Raw genomic sequence first — 20,201 nt, 5'->3', positions numbered from 1 at the left:
TAACATGAGGTTGTTAATGTGCAAATCACTACGATATAAACCAAAGAAACAAATCCAATACAAAACTGCAGAGTTTGGATAAAAACTATTTAACTCTTATTTAATTATAACAAAACAAATATTTATCTTTTTGCTAATCTCAGATATAAAGAATAAGTTATTACTTTCAAATGCTATTGGTCTTAAGTCTTAACTGAATTAATAATTAATAATGTTATTTTTTCAAATCAAAACACATATTGATTAGTATTCAAGTTATTGAAGTTGAGTTGTTTAATTCACATGACCTCAAGAGCATTCATGGACCTAATATCATGAAATGAACCCAAAAGATCAAACTATCAAGATACCAGCAAATTTTGAGTTTCAACATAATCAAATGATTCATTAAAGATTGCCACTTTGGTTGTCGAGGCAGTCCTGCATCAGACACACGCAAATATGATGTATGAAATGTGGTCTCGCATCGTTACTTCATTTTGATGCTCTTTTGGTACAACTTTTTCAAAAGTTTAAGCCTTTGATGAGTGAAAATAAAGTCGGTTCCCTAAAACATAAATTCTTACACAAACCATCATAATAACATATTCCTCAAAACCCAAAATCCCATGGCTGATAATATTCGATCGATTAATTAAAGACTCGTATACATACCCCAATCAGTTTTAATACTTGGAGTTTAAACGATTTTAAAGGCACAAATTTTAAACCCAAACTAATGGCTTACTCACTTTTAAATACTTGAAATTAATCCATTTTTAAAGGTCTAAATTTCAAATACAAAATCCAAAGTCGCTAGAAGAGTCGCAAACTAATGATACAGGTTATCACCCATGAGAGCATCTCAGGCTCGAGGAAATTACTTATATAACTTTTATTTATGGTTAATACATACTTAAAATCATAAAAAATATGACATGTTAAATAAAATGATACAATAGAGAAATCACATTCTTGACTTATGGCATCTATTCATAATGCATCGAAATTCAATGTATGGTTCGGATACTTCTAAAGGTGACGATGACTTTTCCTTTTTTATCTAGAATCTAATATGACATTTGTAAACCCAATATATGGTATGACAACATACTGAACTACTTCAACATGTAACTGTTGATAATTATTAGGAATCAAATTTATGTGTATATTAGGAATTAAGTATTTAGTGAAGGACTATGTCTCTAAGAGGTAGATTCTAACACATGCTCAAATTATTATTATATTCTAACCATCATTTTACAACCACCAAAGAACCATTAACCATCCACACTTAAATTATTGTACTTTATCACCCAAAACCACACATTATCCTTCATAGAAAGAATCAGAGAATATTCATAATGAATAACTTAAAAAAAATAAAAATCAAACTGTTATCACTATCTACAGTGCAATAACAAAAGATAAAAGAATACTCTTAGTAGAGGCAAACGGTCTTAACAACAACATCTATTGTATCGATTAAGGGTTAATAAAGATGGAGCCGTTTGATTGATTTTGTAACGGTGAAAAGAGGTTCTTTCAAGTTCATATTGGTTTTTAGTTAGACGCAAGACAAACCGATCAACTACTCACGAAAACAGTTTCACATTTGCTATCTAAAAGGGAACATCATGCCCATTGTTAAAAAATTTCTTTTATATCAATATATCATGTTCGGTTCAAGTAACACAACCCACTTAAAGCTTGATGTGTTCAATTCTATATAAAAAATAGACATGATTACTGATGTGTGTCGGTGTATATATAATTTAGATGTATAATTAAGCCCTTTTTTACACCTTTAGCCAAGTTTTAAATTTATAAAACACGATATTTACTAACACTAAACACACATATGGGCAAGTGCACCCATCGTGGACGTAGTATAGTGTTGATAAGATACCGAGGTCGTCCAAGGACACAAGAGGTTTTAATACCGGTTTATCCTCAACGTCTAATCAAATCAAAAAGTGAGAAAAATGTTTTTAAACTAAGAAAATAAAAACTAACTAAATGCTGAAAAATAAAATAAAATAAAAACAGATAGACAAGATGAATCACTTGGATCCGACTCGTGTATTAGTATAACCTTTGATTATTTTCGCACTTTTGCACTTGTTTAAGAGGTTATCTTAGTTATTGTAGTAGGCCCCTCTTTTGAAGGCGACGTTACCCTCAACCCAGTAGTTTGAGTCAGCAAGGATACAATCCTAAAGGGTCGGATTATTGGAAGATAATGAATTAAGTTATTAATGCAAATTATGGTAGGCCCCGCTTTTGGCGGTGACGTTACCCTCGACTAAGTAGTCTGAGTCAGCAAGGATACAATCCTAAATAGCCGCGTTATAGTATTAATAGTAGTTAACTTATGAGGGGGTCAAAGAGTTTGGATCCCCTCCATCCAATACCTATGGGCATTGAAGGAGATCCTACTAAATTTGACCCAGGTCCCAAGCAGGACCTCTAAACGCTGAACAAGGGCAAGACCCTTACCAAACCGTTCCCTTAACCCCCGACCAGGTAGCCAACATACCTCCATATAGACCGTGGAGATATGAATGGTGAAAATCTTTTATTTTATATAGACAGTAAAATAATGCCAAGACACCACGGACAAACGATAAGGAAAGATCACCTTCAACATAAGCAACTAGTTATTAAAGTCATTAATACAAAACCAAATAAAAAGTGCAAAAGATTAAAAATAAAAAGTATTATACTAAACACTTGTCTTCACCAAGTGATGTGTCACACCCCAACCGATGGCGGAAACATCGGGATGAGACGAACAAATTGCTCAAAACAACATAACACTAAATGTGACAATAATTTATTTAATTCATTTCATAAACTCTAAAGTGAAATACATAGTTCCAAACAATACAACATATTGTTCAACAATAACTCAAATGTTATGTGGGTTTCTAGAGTTCATCCTAGCTTGATTCTTGAACCTTGTACTTTCAACCTGCAATATGTATTAAAATAATGTCAACAAAAACATGTTGGCGAGTATACAAGTTTTCATACATAGCATAGTACGTGTTTAAAATGTTGCTCATATCCAAATGTGAAATACAATATCATGTTAACAGTATATACTCGAAACGATGTTACTCTATGTGCCCAAACCAAAGTTTAACGCAATTAAAGTGTACCCAAACGAGTTTGAGTAGGTTGACATAGTTTAACCTAACAATACCTGCTCATAGAACAGGAGGGGCGTTTCTCAACCTATAGCGCTACCATTGTTAGGGGAGGCTTGTACGAAGTTAATGAACACATAGTCATTAGGTGTTTACAATAGCATAACATGTCTAACATGATTAAAATGTATCACATAGAGTAAGGATAGAGTGTGCATAAAATGTTTAATGTGTTGTGATGTTTGATATGTAATACATATTGCACCCAAAAGTGGAAAATGGAAAATGGGTCATGTATACTCACCTTAGCGTGCGTTGCGTATTTCTTGGAACAAGATTAAGAATCAGGAATTTCCCAAGAGGATGTGCACAAGAGAATCACCCTATTAATTTTGAGGATTTGATTAATTATTGGGAATTTAGGGATTAAATATCAAGACTTTTATAAAATTAACATTTCTAAAATAATGTCATAAGTCTCATAAATAAAATAAATGATAATTTACTTTATAAATAAGTGAATAATAAATAATATTTCTAAAATTCTAGATTATATAGATTATTAATTTCTAATGTATATTAAAAAATTCTGATTTTAAACAAAGTAATAAATCTGAATAATTAAAGAATAATAATTCATATACAAATAATAATAAAAATTCTGTTATAATAGTAATTCTGATTTTATAATTCTGAAAATAAATCTGATTTAAAAAAAATAAATTTCTGAAATACTAAATCAGAAAATAATAATAATTCTGTTTATTATATAAAAAAATTCTGATTTAAATAAATTAAACTAATAAATCTAATATATATAAAATGTTAATTCTGATTTAATATATAAATTCTGATTTTTAAATAAGTAAAAATTCTGAAATATTAATTCTGAAAATAAATAAAACAGAAATAAAATTCTGATTTAAATAATACTTCTGAAATATAATTTCTGATTTAAATAGTACTTCTGATATTATAATATATTTTCTAATTAAAACAATAGTACTGATTTTTTAAAATAATAAATCTGAATAGTAAGAATAAAAATTCAGATTTTTAAATAATAAATAATAAATATTATATAAACAAATATGTTTATTAATAAAGAAATAATTTATTTGTTAAATATATCTGATTATATATAAATAAACAAAGTTTATATTAATAAGATTGATAATCTATTAATATTAATAGGTAATATAATAATAATAATAATAATAATAATAATAATAATAATATCAAACAGTAACATGTATATATATAAGAAATCAAACACTGTATATATGTACATATGTAAAACGAAGAAGAAACGGGACGGAAATGATTACCGGACGGTTGCGGCACGGCGGCGAAGTGGTGGCGGTGCGGTGGTTCCGGCGAAGAGGTAGTTCCGGCGTCGAAGGCTCGAGTCGGTTTGGGTTCGGGTTGCTTCGGTTTTGGTTCGGAATTCGGGTGTCGAGGTGTGTGGTTCTCGGAGGTTAAGGGGTCGGTTATTTATAGGGTACGGAGGTGGTCGGAAAATATGGAAACGAGATTTGATTGCATCTGTTAATCATGGAAATGAGTCGTATTATGGTAACCGGAATTCACGAGATTGGAATGATGGAAAGCTGACCGGATTTAAGGAAGAAGACGCGTGACATGTTTGGCGGTTGAAACATTTGAATTTGGTTTGACCGGAAAAAACCGCATAATATTAATTTGTTTCCAAAGATAGGCGGATGTGGTATTCCCGACCGAGCGGTTAGTTCGTTGTTTGTTAAGGTCAAGGTCTCCGGTTAGATCCCTGGCACGCGCATGAAAACCCATTTTTTTTTAATAACAGCTTAGACTAACTGGGTTAGTCACTAACTGAGTTTTCTGACTCAGTTAGTGCTGTCCCTTTAATATACTTAACCTGGTTAGGCTCATTTAACCGGGTTTTCACTAACGGGGTTAGATTAATTAACAAAAAGCTTAAAAATAAATAAAAATCCAGTTTTTAATATATATTTATTTATTTATTTAATTTTTAATTATTAATTTATTTATTAATAAAATAGTATAAAAATCATTCTAACCCAAATTTTGATATTTCAACCGAATTAACGTACGAATTCCCAATTTTCGTACGGTTTAGGGTAATCTCTTGGCAGCGATGAATTTAAGAGCTGAGATTTAGATGGAATTTCACTGTTTTTTTACGTGCTTAACATAGTTTCAACGTGATTCAACGTGTAATAACATAGCATATAAACACAAATATGAATAAAATCATGCATTTCCATTATGATTTCAAGTCTCGAGTACAATTTGGGAATAGAATCCAATACGACAAAGGTAAAACTTACAAAAATAGAAAGTACAAGCAGATTTGCCAAAAATAGAAAGATTGAAAATACTAGATGTTACAGTCTCCCCTACTTTAGGAGATTTCGTCCTCGAAATCTAAGAGGAAACTTTTGAAAAGATTATATCTAAAGGTTTATAAAATGAGACTTTGATCATAAGGTTTTTATTTAGGAAAATTGGTTTCATGAATGCATCACATAGCACATTGTCTTTTACATGAATTGCCAAATAGAATAACGTGAATAAAATGTCCTAGGTTTTCTCATAGTGTGACATGTATAACGAAAGCACAATAAATTTAATTCGTTCACGAGAGAGTATCATTAATTGGTTTAGGTTACGACGATTGTGCGAAATGTGTCTTCTAGCTAGAAATGAATGTAACGCTCAATGTAAAACACATAATAATTGAGATAACATAAAAAGAGGTTTAACGTAAAATATGGATTGTCACGGAACGTAATGTATGACACTTCTAAAGTGAATCGAAGACCTTCTCGAATTAAGGAAACGTGCTTTGGCCTATAGGTATTAGTACTCTCATCGATGGTCCCCAGGTAGGCAACGGGTCCTTAATGGATTTATACGAATGCCAAACCTAGACAGGACGTCCCGACTACCAGTACCTAACCCTTCCAGTTACTACACATCCTTAATCGATTGGGAAATCGAAACTTTGGCGAGAGTGAAAATCGAGGAGTGGGACTAGTTAAACAAGATGCGAGTTTCACCTCTAACTTGATAACATCGTACCCTAATGTGGTTGGTACTTATCAAAAGATAAGGGTCCACTAGAATATGAAATGGAAAACTCCCATCAAGGTTTGGATATCACTCCTAACTTGAGGGTAGATTTCGTGAAAAAAATCAAAGTATAGCTGAGTGAAAATCATCACCAAGTGTGGGAATCACCCCTATCTTAATGAATCTTTTCGATTGAGTTACATGAGTGTCTTCAAAGCCTCCGAGTGTGTGTTATGTTAGCCTTAGGAAAGGCGTGTATATTAAGAGTCCAAAAGAAAGTAGAGGGAAGCAAAGAAGATAGAAAGGAAGTTGTTTTAAGCAACACATAGTGAATAAGCTCCTAAACTATAGACTAGGCAAGACATTCCTAATTCCCTATAGTTATGGCTCTGATACCAATCTGGTATCAGAGTACTCCTACTATAGACTAGGGAAAAGTATGGAAATCCTACCTAATTCCCTATAGTTATGGCTCTGATACCAATCTGTCACACCCCAACCGATGGCGGAAACATCGGGATGAGACGAACAAATTGCTCAAAACAACATATCACTAAATGTGACAATAATTTATTTAATTCATTTCATAAACTCTAAAGTGAAATACATAGTTCCAAACAATACAACATATTGTTCAACAATAATTCAAATGTTATGTGGGTTTCTAGAGTTCATCCTAGCTTGATTCTTGAACCTTGTACTTTCAACCTGCAATATGTCTTAAAATAATGTCAACAAAAACATGTTGGCGAGTATACAAGTTTTCATACATAGCATAGTACGTGTTTAAAATGTTGCTCATATCCAAATGTGAAATACAATATCATGTTAACAGTATATACTCGAAACGATGTTACTCTATGTGCCCAAACCAAAGTTTAACGCAATTAAAGTGTACCCAAACGAGTTTGAGTAGGTTGACATAGTTTAACCTAACAATACCTGCTCATAGAACAGGAGGGACGTTTCTCAACCTATAGCGCTACCATTGTTAGGGGAGGCTTGTACGAAGTTAATGAACACGTAGTCATTAGGTGTTTACAATAGCATAACATGTCTAACATGATTAAAATGTATCACATAGAGTAAGGATAGAGTGTGCATAAAATGTTTAATGTGTTGTGATGTTTGATATGTAATACATATTGCACCCAAAAGTGGAAAATGGAAAATGGGTCATGTATACTCACCTTAGCGTGCGTTGCGTATTTCTTGGAACAAGATTAAGAATCAGGAATTTCCCAAGAGGATGTGCACAAGAGAATCGCCCTATTAATTTTGAGGATTTGATTAATTATTGGGAATTTAGGGATTAAATATCAAGACTTTTATAAAATTAACATTTCAAAAATAATGTCATAAGTCTCATAAATAAAATATATGATAATTTACTTTATAAATAAGTGAATAATAAATAATATTTCTAAAATTCTAGATTATATAGATTATTAATTTCTAATGTATATTAAAAAATTCTGATTTTAAACAAAGTAATAAATCTGAATAATTAAAGAATAATAATTCACATACAAATAATAATAAAAATTCTGTTATAATAGTAATTCTGATTTTATAATTCTGAAAATAAATCTGATTTAAAAAAATAAATTTCTGAAATACTAAATCAGAAAATAATAATAATTCTGTTTATTATATAAAAAAATTCTGATTTAAATAAATTAAACTAATAAATCTGATATATATAAAATGTTAATTCTGATTTAATATATAAATTCTGATTTTTAAATAAGTAAAAATTCTAAAATATTAATTCTGAAAATAAATAAAACAGAAATAAAATTCTGATTTAAATAATACTTCTGAAATATAATTTCTGATTTAAATAGTACTTCTGATATTATAATATATTTTCTAATTAAAACAATAGTACTGATTTTTTAAAATAATAAATCTGAATAGTAAGAATAAAAATTCAGATTTTTAAATAATAAATAATAAATATTATATAAACAAATATGTTTATTAATAAAGAAATAATTTATTTGTTAAATATATCTTATTATATATAAATAAACAAAGTTTATATTAATAAGATTGATAATCTATTAATATTAATAGGTAATATAATAATAATAATAATAATAATAATAATAATAATAATAATAATAATAATAATAATATCAAACAGTAACATGTATATATATAAGAAATCGAACACTGTATATATATGTACATATGTAAAACGAAGAAGAAACGGGACGGAAATGATTACCGGACGGTTGCGGCACGGCGGCGAAGTGGTGGCGGTGCGGTGGTTCCGGCGAAGAGGTAGTTCCGGCGTCGAAGGCTCGAGTCGGTTTGGGTTCGGGTTGCTTCGGTTTTGGTTCGGAATTCGGGTGTCGAGGTGTGTGGTTCTCGGAGGTTAAGGGGTCGGTTATTTATAGGGTACGGATGTGGTCGGAAAATATGGAAACGAGATTTGATTGCATCTGTTAATCATGGAAATGAGTCGTATTATGGTAACCGGAATTCACGAGATTGGAATGATGGAAAGCTGACCGGATTTAAGGAAGAAGACGCGTGACATGTTTGGCGGTTGAAACATTTGAATTTGGTTTGACCGGAAAAAAACGCATAATATTAATTTGTTTCCAAAGATAGGCGGATGTGGTATTCCCGACCGAGCGGTTAGTTCGTTGTTTGTTAAGGTCAAGGTCTCCGGTTCGATCCCTGGCACGCGCATGAAAACCCATTTTTTTTAATAACAGCTTAGACTAACTGGGTTAGTCACTAACTGAGTTTTCTGACTCAGTTAGTGCTGCCCCTTTAATATACTTAACCTGGTTAGGCTCATTTAACCGGGTTTTCACTAACGGGGTTAGATTAATTAACAAAAAGCTTAAAAATAAATAAAAATCCAGTTTTTAATATATATTTATTTATTTATTTAATTTTTAATTATTAACTAGGTTTTTGATTCGCCGCGCGTTGCGGCGGCCTCAAACTTAAAGTAACTCAGTTTATACCATCCGATATTTGGTCGACTCATTTCCAAACAAAATTTACGTTAAAACGTAGACCAACTTAAACCGCACATAAAAAACACGAAAACTTTGATTTGACTCATTACCGAGTTCATTCCTAACTCGATCACCAAACTATATTCCCATACATACACCTCTAATTTTGATTAAATGGAAAAAGATTGTGGCAATTCAATATTTCACCAAGTCTGTTGAGTTATTGTTTTGCGAAACCGAATAAAAGAAAGTGATCACACACATATCACAAAGATTCGGCCTATTTTGACATTTAACCAGATAATATCAACTCTGAACATGTTAATATGATATAGTATATATTCCTTTTGACATGTCAAAACCGAATGCATACTCAAATGTTAGTTTGGGGTTCTCTCATGCCACTATCATGCGTGATCAGGTTCTAGCAGCTAGATTCGTTTCTATGCGAACCTGAGAAATCATTTAAAAATATATTTTGTTATCCTTATCATTCAGTGCAATTTAAAACAAATTCAACATGTCGATGATGCAATAGATAAAGCATGGCACTGAGACATTTCCACAATATAGTCATTAATTGAAACTCACTAACAACTGTGGCCATTTATTTGAAACACCTTGAATTAGTATTCTACAAAGACAATATTTTTTGTCTTTTTATTTGTCTAAGAACCAATCTAACTATGATCATACAATGACATTTTGGCAAACAATTCACATGTAATTGACATTCACTTCATAAATGCACAGACATATCTTGGAATTCCTATATTTAGTTTTTTTTTCAAGTGCACCAAGTGTTCGGCTGAGTGGCAAAACGGTCGGGTTGGGTGGGGCGGGGTGGTGGGTCAGGATGTGTTTGGATCAGAACAGGACTGCGTAGAAATGGGCCAAAACAGGTCTGGGTCGAAACGGGTCGTTTCAAAACATGGTTATTTTGGGTCGGATCAGAACGGGCTTTGGCTAAATTAGGTTCGTGTCAAAACAGGTCGTTTTATAAAAAAGGTACCAAATAACTAAAACTATTCTAAAATTTATAAAATTTTGGTCAGCAAAGTTTTAATTTGCAGTTCTTTAAGGTTCTCTATGAACGGGCATTTACGCATACCAGTAATCTAGTTATGCTAAGTTGAATGTAAACTAAAAGCTAGAAAGGATTACCTGAACAACATCAAACTTCAACTGTGACAAATTAAAACCTGCAACATCACATGATCCCAAATGTGTTAGTTTCGTACTTCAACCGAAAGATTGGCAATGAATATCCAGCAATTCTAAAAACCTAAATCTCTTTAAACACCACACACACACAATAACAATAATAATAATAATAAAAATAACAATAATAATAACAGTAACAATAACAGATAATAATAATCGGTACCATGCTTAATTAGAACTCACTCACCTCTTTATCTTTCGGAACAGGTAATCAATCGAAGAGTACCATAGCTCTAAACAACTAAACAAACAATTCGAAATACGTCACAGCAACAATTCTAAATTCTGCAAGTAAACAGCGGATCAATTATACTCGAAATGCAATCGCGTTTGTACAGAAAAATCCGTTGTCGAACAGAAAGGAGTATTAGTGATTTTTTACCGGAAAATCATACAGAGATAGTTGTGATCGGAAGATCTGGACGGAGAACCGATACTTCAACGCAGTCAACATCCCCTTCTTTGCATGGCCCCTTCTTCATTGGATGTCAATTACTGACAAATCACAATGATTTCCATGCTTTAAAGTTAGGGTTTAGTTAGGATTAGGGTTTACTCATACGGTGGTTGCGGGAATTGAAGAGGGTATGAGAACGGAGGTTTGGTGGTCGTTTTCTCTTCAAAGTCATGAAAGAGTGTGTAACCAAGATTCGTGGTTTAAAAGGGGGGCGCGTGGTATGGTAATGATTGACATGTGTGGCTGTGTAGCATGGTACAATCCCCTAAACTCAAAGTACAAAAAATAAAAGCATTGAAAACTATTAAAGCTGAATGTACCATCCATCATGCACAAAGATGTTGAAAACTAGAGGTATATATAATTTATTTATTAATAAAATAGTATAAAAATCATTCTAACCCAAATTTTGATATTTCAACCGAATTAACGTACGAATTCCCAATTTTCGTACGGTTTAGGGTAATCTCTTGGCAGCGATGAATTTAAGAGCTGAGATTTAGATGGAATTTCACTGTTTTTTTACGTGCTTAACATAGTTTCAACATGATTCAACGTGTAATAACATAGCATATAAACACAAATATGAATAAAATCATGCATTTCCATTATGATTTCAAGTCTCGAGTACAATTTGGGAATAGAATCCAATACGACAAAGGTAAAACTTACAAAAATAGAAAGTACAAGCAAATTTGCCAAAAATAGAAAGATTGAAAATACGAGATGTTACATGATGTAAGAGACTTAGGCAAACATGGCCTTGATTGTCAAGAACTCTTACGATCAATCTTGGATCCCGAGACGACTCACACACTCTACGATGGGCAATGGATGATGGTGGTGGATGATGGTGTTATGGTGGTGGTGGGTGGTGGATGAAGTGTGAGAGAGGTGGTGTGCCAAGGGATGAGATGGAATGAAACCAAGCACCCCTATTTATAGGCTGAACAGAAGGCTGGGCACGGCCCCGTGTCCGCTGGACACGCCCCCGTGCTCGTCTGACACTCTCTCTCCTCATTAATTGTAATTCGCAATTACAATTAATGCGCCTGCTGTACTTTCACCACGCCCCCGTGCTCACTGGACACGGCCCCGTGGTGGGCAATGGAAGCTTCTACCAGTTTGTCTTTTATGCTGCTTCTTGGGCACGGCCCCGTGCTGGCTGAGCACGGGGCGTGTTCAGGCTTCTGTTTTCTCTTCTTTGCTTTGGAAGATGCCGTTGAGGGTCCGGGCAGTCTTCTTTTATTCCTTTCCTTGTATTTATGCTAGAATTAGTTCTCTTTTTGCTTCTTTTGTGAATTTGAGCTCTTTTCATCCTGAAAATACAAAAGGAAGACAAAAACACTCTTTTTCCAACATTAGTACTTAAAAAGGGTTAGTTTTATGCCTTAATTGATGTGATTTATATGTTGCATTTTACACACATCAAATACCTCCACACTTGAATTTTTGCTTGTCCTCAAGCAAAACTCTTTAAAATGTGGCTTACACTCCCAAATGGAATAGGTAGAAGAGAAAGTTTTTGGCTTGTCATAGAGTGTCGGGAATCCAAGATCTTTTTAGGTTTTATTTTTATTTATTCACAATTCTATTCGTTATGATTTATTGAGAACGTCTCATAGGATAAATTACTTATTTGGGCATAACATGCCTTTTTTAAAATTCAATTTATATACAAGTTCACATACCTCACGGGATAAATCACTCAACACTCGGCCGTAGGTGTATTTTTAGTGAATCACTCGAGAGCGGCATGGAACTCACACCTTCCATAGGCTTGCCAAGCAATCAATCCTCCTCCTTTTTAACTTTTTACCTTTGTAAATATCAAGAGGACTTTTTGGGTGAAGGGTTAGGCTTGGGCTAAAGGTGGGTGGTTGGGTTAGTGGTTAGTAAAAGGGCGAAAAGCGTAAAAAGCGTCGGTTTTTGAAAAAAAAAAAATTTTTTAGTGACTTTTTATTTTGAAGTATTCCTCCAAACAAGCTTTTGTTTGTATAGCTTTGTTTGTTTTTAACTTCATCATATATATATATATATATATATATATATATATATATATATATATATATTTCTTTAGTCACATAAAAGAACGAGCTTGCGAAAAACCGAGCTTTGTTACTAAAATAAGGGGTGAAAAATAAAAGGTTTTTGGTGGGTAAAAAGGGTTTTTTTTAGGGTAATGAAATGAAAGGTTTAGGCTCAAAGGGGTTAACTAGGGGGATTTTGGGTAGGTGGTAAAAAAAATTGAAAAATAATGGTGTAGAAAGAAAAATGGTTAGTCCTAATGCCTCCATCATTTACTTACTTGGGTTTAAGTTGGTAAGTGTGACATCCGTCAAAATTGAATTCTCAAAATCCGACCCGTTTTGAATTTTGGATCCTAATCCTTGAATTTCGGAAAATTTTTCGCGAAATAATTAACCATAATATGGTCATTTAATTATTCATCAGCTTAATTAATTAAATTTACAAATAAAAGTTTCATTCTTTTTATTTTTAAAAAAATAATATATTTAGTTTTGCTAGAGTTCAAGGTTAGTTCAAAATTATACAAGTTAACCAAGTTAATTATAAGTGAGGGGTTAGTTGTAATATTGTGAAACTTATTGGTTAAAATTTAAGAAAGATAAAACTTTATGTTTGGAATAATTATGAAAACAGTAAGGACTAAAGTTGTCTTTGGCCTAAAGTTCGATTCTTTTTCTTCTTTCCTTTTCAAACTTGCCTCCGAACACAGCAACAACTCGCTGTCTTTTCCTTCTTTGCTTGCCGTGATCGCCGATTAGTCGGGATTTGGTCCCGAATATGCGCATTCCATCTATACGCCAGTCAAGAACCTAGACATTTTTTACGACCCGCATTCGGTATCACAAATTAATCACAAACTGTTGCCAAAGTTCGGGATTGAATGTGACCACGCGTTTTCCTATTTTACTTTCAATCAATCATCATATCGTTACCATTTTTGCGAAACGAAGAAACGCTATAAATATCGAGACCCTCATCATTGCTCGACACCCTTGACCCTCATCACCGGAGTTCTACCGGAGTAAACAACACCATCACACGCCATCCTCTATCTCTCATTATTTCGAAGATCGCTGGAAGATTCGGAGGTACGAGGACGTCACCGGAGCACAAGCTGAAACACTTATTGTTGCCGGAACCGAACGGAGAACATGACGGGGAACGCTTCATTTCGGTAAACATTTCGTTTGTTTCGTTCCATTTGGTTTTGTGTAAACCTTCTATTGACACATTTTGTTCCATTCGTTTTGTGTTCACATCGCGTTTCGATATATACGCCGTAATCGGAGTTCATCGGAGAAACTCACCGGAGCCGAGTCGGAGGTCCAACGGAACCCATCGTCGCCCACTGTTCCGGTATATCTTCCTCGTCCTTGTTCTTTTATTTAAATCCACTGTTAACATAATCTCGTTCCATTCGCTTTAATCTTCACCTTTTTAATAACAATAGCTGGCATCTATGAATCATAAACTGAAAGTTACAACTATATTTATATATATATACAAACAGTGTCATTCGTTATTTTTTAATAAAGAAGATGACCGCGGCTTTTGTTTAAATGAATTAATAAACCAAACAGATCACAAAAAAAAAATGATGTAGTCAAATGGTTGGGAGTGTCGTAAACAAACAGCAGGTCGCAGGTTCGAACCTGCGCTCCGACAAATGCGCTGCATTATTTTTTTTATTGATGTCCTTTTTGAAGTTAGATACCTTTCTATTATGATATAATATAAGAAACAAATCAATTATAAAACTTCAATTAATTAATGATAATAAATATTAGAAATTCTATAAGTAACGTTTTTTTTTTCTTCATCATGATACAAACCTTAAATATTAGTTTTAATTGTTTCCCTTTTGTAACTAAACTTTCTTTCAGAATAACTCAAATAATTAATCATTTATTTTACTTTGTTTTCTTGTATAACAAAAACCTCTAAACTATAAAACTTATAGTGATATGAAATATAATATACAAATTAAATATATAAACCATAAACCTTAGGAATTTATCTAACCTACAAATAATAACGAGATCGTTATGTGATAACTTCATATCTAGGTTAATCGCCCTCGTTCGTCCTCTTGGATTTCTGTACTTGTGCGTTGTTCTACAAGAAATCGCAACGCAATCAATGTGAGTATATTCGATCCCATTTTCGTTTTAAACACGTTTGGGTGCAACATGTATTACATATTCAAATTACACGACACTTGAGTCTTGTTTTAATCACACTCTATCCACATTTAAACATGAAACAATTTGATGCTTGTTAATCTCCTATGCTATGCAAGTTGAACGTGTTAATCTCAATGCCCTTGAGACTTGGGGTATTGCGATGTTGAACGATATGTGAACGATATGTTGAACGATGTTGAACGATATGTGAACGATGTTGAACGATTTGTGAACGATGTTGAACGATTTGTGAACGATGTTGAACGATTTGTGAACGAGGTTGAACGATGTTGAACGATATTGAATGGCAAAGTAGTAACATGTATCATTTTATTCATGTTGGATATGAGTATTTAAACATTTTATTCTACTATGCTATGTATCAAACTTGTATACTCGCCAACATTTTTTTGTTGATGTTATTTTAATACATGTTGCAGGTTGATAGATGAAGAATTCAAGAATCAAGTTAGGGTGGATTAGAAACACACCTAGAAATAGACTATGTTGGAATCTTGTTTTGTTCATTTGAACATTGTATGACATCTTAGAATTTATGAAATTGAATTTAAATTATATTGTCACAATTAGTGTTATGTTGTTTTGAGCAATTTGTTCGTCTCATCCCGATGTTTCCGCCATCGGTTGGGGTGTGACAGATTGGTATCAGAGCCATAACTATAGGGAATTAGGTAGGATTGCCTTACTTTTCCCTAGTCTACAGTAGGAATACTCTGATACCATATTGGTATCAGAGCCATAACTATAGGGAATTAGGAATGCCTTGCCTAGTCTATAGTTTAAGAGCTTATTCACTATGTGTTGCTTAAAACAACTTCCTTTCTATCTTCTTTGCTTCCCTCTATTCTCTTGGACTCTTAATATACATGCCTTTCCTAAGGCTAACACAATACACACTTGGAGGCTTTGAAGACACTCTTACAACACAATCGAAAAGACTCATCAAGATAGGGGTGATTCCCACACTTGGTGATGATTTTCACTCAGCTATACTTTGATTTTTCCCACAAAATCTACCCTCAAGTTAGGAGTGATATCCAAACCTTGATGGGAGTTTTCCATTTCATACTCTAGTGGACCCTTATCTTAGGATAAGTACCAACCACATCAGGGTACGATGTTATCAAGTTAGAGGTGATACTCGCATCTTGTTTAACTAGTCCCACTCTTCGATTTTCAATCTCGCCAAAGTTTCGATTTTCCCAATCGATTAAGGACGTGTAGTAACTGGAAGGACAAATATCGTTAGTCGCTCCTCGATGAGAGTATTTGTCCATTAGGCCAAAGCACGTTTCCTTAATTCGAGAAGGACTTCGATTCACATTGGAATAGTCATATGTTACGTTCCGTGACAATCCATGTTTTATGTTAAATCTTTTTTTTTATGTTATCTCAATTTTCATGTGTTTTACATTTGTACGATATATCATTTCAATCTAATACATGCATGCTAGTATGTTATACTTGATTCGTGATTGCTGGGTTATTCTTATGTGATAAACTTGTCTTTTTAACCCACACCTTAACATGTATAGCACTATGCGTAGTGCTATAGGAGTAGCGCCCGCCCGTATTCTAGTGGTCATGTTAAATTAACAACATTACACCCTCTTCGTTGCGACGATGTTGGGTAGTCAACTTTGCGGTACACGATGGGTTGACATGTTTATTCACATGCCAGTGATACGTTAATTTGGTTAACAAAGTATGTCATGTGGATTGTTCTACATTTTATTGTAATACTCATATTACCAAAAATGGGAGCTCATCATCAAGATAGGAGTGATTTCCTTACCTTAACGAATAGCTTCGCTCAATTTTCAACTTCACCAATGAGCTAGGGGTGATTTCCTTACCTCGGAGGTAGTTACCAACTTTATATTTAAACTGTACTTACATTTCAAGTTTGAAGACACGAAAACACACTATCTTCGCAATCTAAAACAAATAATGATATTCTCTCGCGAACGAACTAAATTTACGATGTTTTCATTATCTATGTTACACTACGTGAAATCATGATTATGCTATGTGAAACTAATTGAACATTTTGTATGCTATGTGAAACTATATGGTATGTGACGCATTCATGAAAACAATTTTTCTTAAACAACCATTATGATCAAATCTCATCTATTCTTTCTTTTGAAACTTTAAATGCCATCTTTCCAAAAGTGTTCCTCTTAGATTTCGAGGACGAAATCTCCTAAAGTAGGGGAGACTGTGACATCCGTCAAAATTGAATTCTCAAAATCCGACCCGTTTTGAATTTTGGATCCTAATCCTTGAATTTCGGAAAATTTTTCGCGAAATAATTAACCATAATATGGTCATTTAATTATTCATCAGCTTAATTAATTAAATTTACAAATAAAAGTTTCATTCTTTTTATTTTTAAAAAAATAATATATTTAGTTTTGCTAGAGTTCAAGGTTAGTTCAAAATTATACAAGTTAACCAAGTTAATTATAAGTGAGGGGTTAGTTGTAATATTGTGAAACTTATTGGTTAAAATTTAAGAAAGATAAAACTTTATGTTTGGAATAATTATGAAAACAGTAAGGACTAAAGTTGTCTTTGGCCTAAAGTTCGATTCTTTTTCTTCTTTCCTTTTCAAACTTGCCTCCGAACACAGCAACAACTCGCTGTCTTTTCCTTCTTTGCTTGCCGTGATCGCCGATTAGTCGGGATTTGGTCCCGAATATGCGCATTCCATCTATACGCCAGTCAAGAACCTAGACATTTTTTACGACCCGCATTCGGTATCACAAATTAATCACAAACTGTTGCCAAAGTTCGGGATTGAATGTGACCACGCGTTTTCCTATTTTACTTTCAATCAATCATCATATCGTTACCATTTTTGCGAAACGAAGAAACGCTATAAATATCGAGACCCTCATCATTGCTCGACACCCTTGACCCTCATCACCGGAGTTCTACCGGAGTAAACAACACCATCACACGCCATCCTCTATCTCTCATTATTTCGAAGATCGCTGGAAGATTCGGAGGTACGAGGACGTCACCGGAGCACAAGCTGAAACACTTATTGTTGCCGGAACCGAACGGAGAACATGACGGGGAACGCTTCATTTCGGTAAACATTTCGTTTGTTTCGTTCCATTTGGTTTTGTGTAAACCTTCTATTGACACATTTTGTTCCATTCGTTTTGTGTTCACATCGCGTTTCGATATATACGCCGTAATCGGAGTTCATCGGAGAAACTCACCGGAGCCGAGTCGGAGGTCCAACGGAACCCATCGTCGCCCACTGTTCCGGTATATCTTCCTCGTCCTTGTTCTTTTATTTAAATCCACTGTTAACATAATCTCGTTCCATTCGCTTTAATCTTCACCTTTTTAATAACAATAGCTGGCATCTATGAATCATAAACTGAAAGTTACAACTATATTTATATATATATACAAACAGTGTCATTCGTTATTTTTTAATAAAGAAGATGACCGCGGCTTTTGTTTAAATGAATTAATAAACCAAACAGATCACAAAAAAAAAAATGATGTAGTCAAATGGTTGGGAGTGTCGTAAACAAACAGCAGGTCGCAGGTTCGAACCTGCGCTCCGACAAATGCGCTGCATTATTTTTTTTATTGATGTCCTTTTTGAAGTTAGATACCTTTCTATTATGATATAATATAAGAAACAAATCAATTATAAAACTTCAATTAATTAATGATAATAAATATTAGAAATTCTATAAGTAACGTTTTTTTTTCTTCATCATGATACAAACCTTAAATATTAGTTTTAATTGTTTCCCTTTTGTAACTAAACTTTCTTTCAGAATAACTCAAATAATTAATCATTTATTTTACTTTGTTTTCTTGTATAACAAAAACCTCTAAACTATAAAACTTATAGTGATATGAAATATAATATACAAATTAAATATATAAACCATAAACCTTAGGAATTTATCTAACCTACAAATAATAACGAGATCGTTATGTGATAACTTCATATCTAGGTTAATCGCCCTCGTTCGTCCTCTTGGATTTCTGTACTTGTGCGTTGTTCTACAAGAAATCGCAACGCAATCAATGTGAGTATATTCGATCCCATTTTCGTTTTAAACACGTTTGGGTGCAACATGTATTACATATTCAAATTACACGACACTTGAGTCTTGTTTTAATCACACTCTATCCACATTTAAACATGAAACAATTTGATGCTTGTTAATCTCCTATGCTATGCAAGTTGAACGTGTTAATCTCAATGCCCTTGAGACTTGGGGTATTGCGATGTTGAACGATATGTGAACGATATGTTGAACGATGTTGAACGATATGTGAACGATGTTGAACGATTTGTGAACGATGTTGAACGATTTGTGAACGATGTTGAACGATTTGTGAACGAGGTTGAACGATGTTGAACGATATTGAATGGCAAAGTAGTAACATGTATCATTTTATTCATGTTGGATATGAGTATTTAAACATTTTATTCTACTATGCTATGTATCAAACTTGTATACTCGCCAACATTTTTTTGTTGATGTTATTTTAATACATGTTGCAGGTTGATAGATGAAGAATTCAAGAATCAAGTTAGGGTGGATTAGAAACACACCTAGAAATAGACTATGTTGGAATCTTGTTTTGTTCATTTGAACATTGTATGACATCTTAGAATTTATGAAATTGAATTTAAATTATATTGTCACAATTAGTGTTATGTTGTTTTGAGCAATTTGTTCGTCTCATCCCGATGTTTCCGCCATCGGTTGGGGTGTGACAGTAAGGACCGGGAATGAATCGTCGTGGCAAGTTCTAGAGTTGTAAGAACCAAGCGGCTATTCACACAAGAAACGAAAAATGAGCATTTAGTCTAAAGATGTAAATTTGTATGCTCAATAAAGGCTCAAAACTCACTTTTGTGGGAATGGGTTTTTAATGTGATCAAGTATATATAATTAAATTTTAACTAGACTTGTTATGCCGTTTCGTAATTTTCTTATGTTGGTTCTTGTATCACGACGCTTTCGGTTGTAAATTTTATAAAAATATAACCTTTTTGATCTTGTGATTCCTAACTTAAACTTTAGACAAGTAAAAATGAAAGGATTTT

The 20,201-nt window shown here is 33.3% G+C and overlaps 3 long non-coding RNA genes across 3 annotated transcripts; 2 read left to right on the top strand and 1 right to left on the bottom strand.

The window, feature by feature from the left end:
- Nucleotides 1-9,336: 9,336 nt before the first annotated feature.
- Nucleotides 9,337-11,057, bottom strand: LOC110908963. The gene is made up of 4 exons (XR_002575048.2): nucleotides 10,794-11,057; nucleotides 10,599-10,696; nucleotides 10,352-10,389; nucleotides 9,337-9,640 (listed from the first exon to the last, which is right to left on the bottom strand). It is a non-coding gene; the product is annotated as an uncharacterized LOC110908963 (long non-coding RNA).
- A 2,560-nt stretch (nucleotides 11,058-13,617) lies between these two features.
- On the top strand, nucleotides 13,618-15,716 carry LOC118486296. Its single transcript, XR_004878323.1, has 3 exons — nucleotides 13,618-14,255; nucleotides 14,966-15,040; nucleotides 15,523-15,716. It is a non-coding gene; the product is annotated as an uncharacterized LOC118486296 (long non-coding RNA).
- A 2,031-nt stretch (nucleotides 15,717-17,747) lies between these two features.
- Nucleotides 17,748-19,846, top strand: LOC118486295. Its single transcript, XR_004878322.1, has 3 exons — nucleotides 17,748-18,385; nucleotides 19,096-19,170; nucleotides 19,653-19,846. It is a non-coding gene; the product is annotated as an uncharacterized LOC118486295 (long non-coding RNA).
- The last annotated feature ends 355 nt before the right edge of the window (nucleotides 19,847-20,201 follow it).

The sequence above is a fragment of the Helianthus annuus genome, chromosome 14 (assembly GCF_002127325.2).
Source record: "Helianthus annuus cultivar XRQ/B chromosome 14, HanXRQr2.0-SUNRISE, whole genome shotgun sequence".
Taxonomy (NCBI): Eukaryota; Viridiplantae; Streptophyta; class Magnoliopsida; order Asterales; family Asteraceae; genus Helianthus; species Helianthus annuus.
Note: the sequence above shows the minus strand (reverse complement) of the source record. Positions and strands in the feature narration are given on the sequence as shown.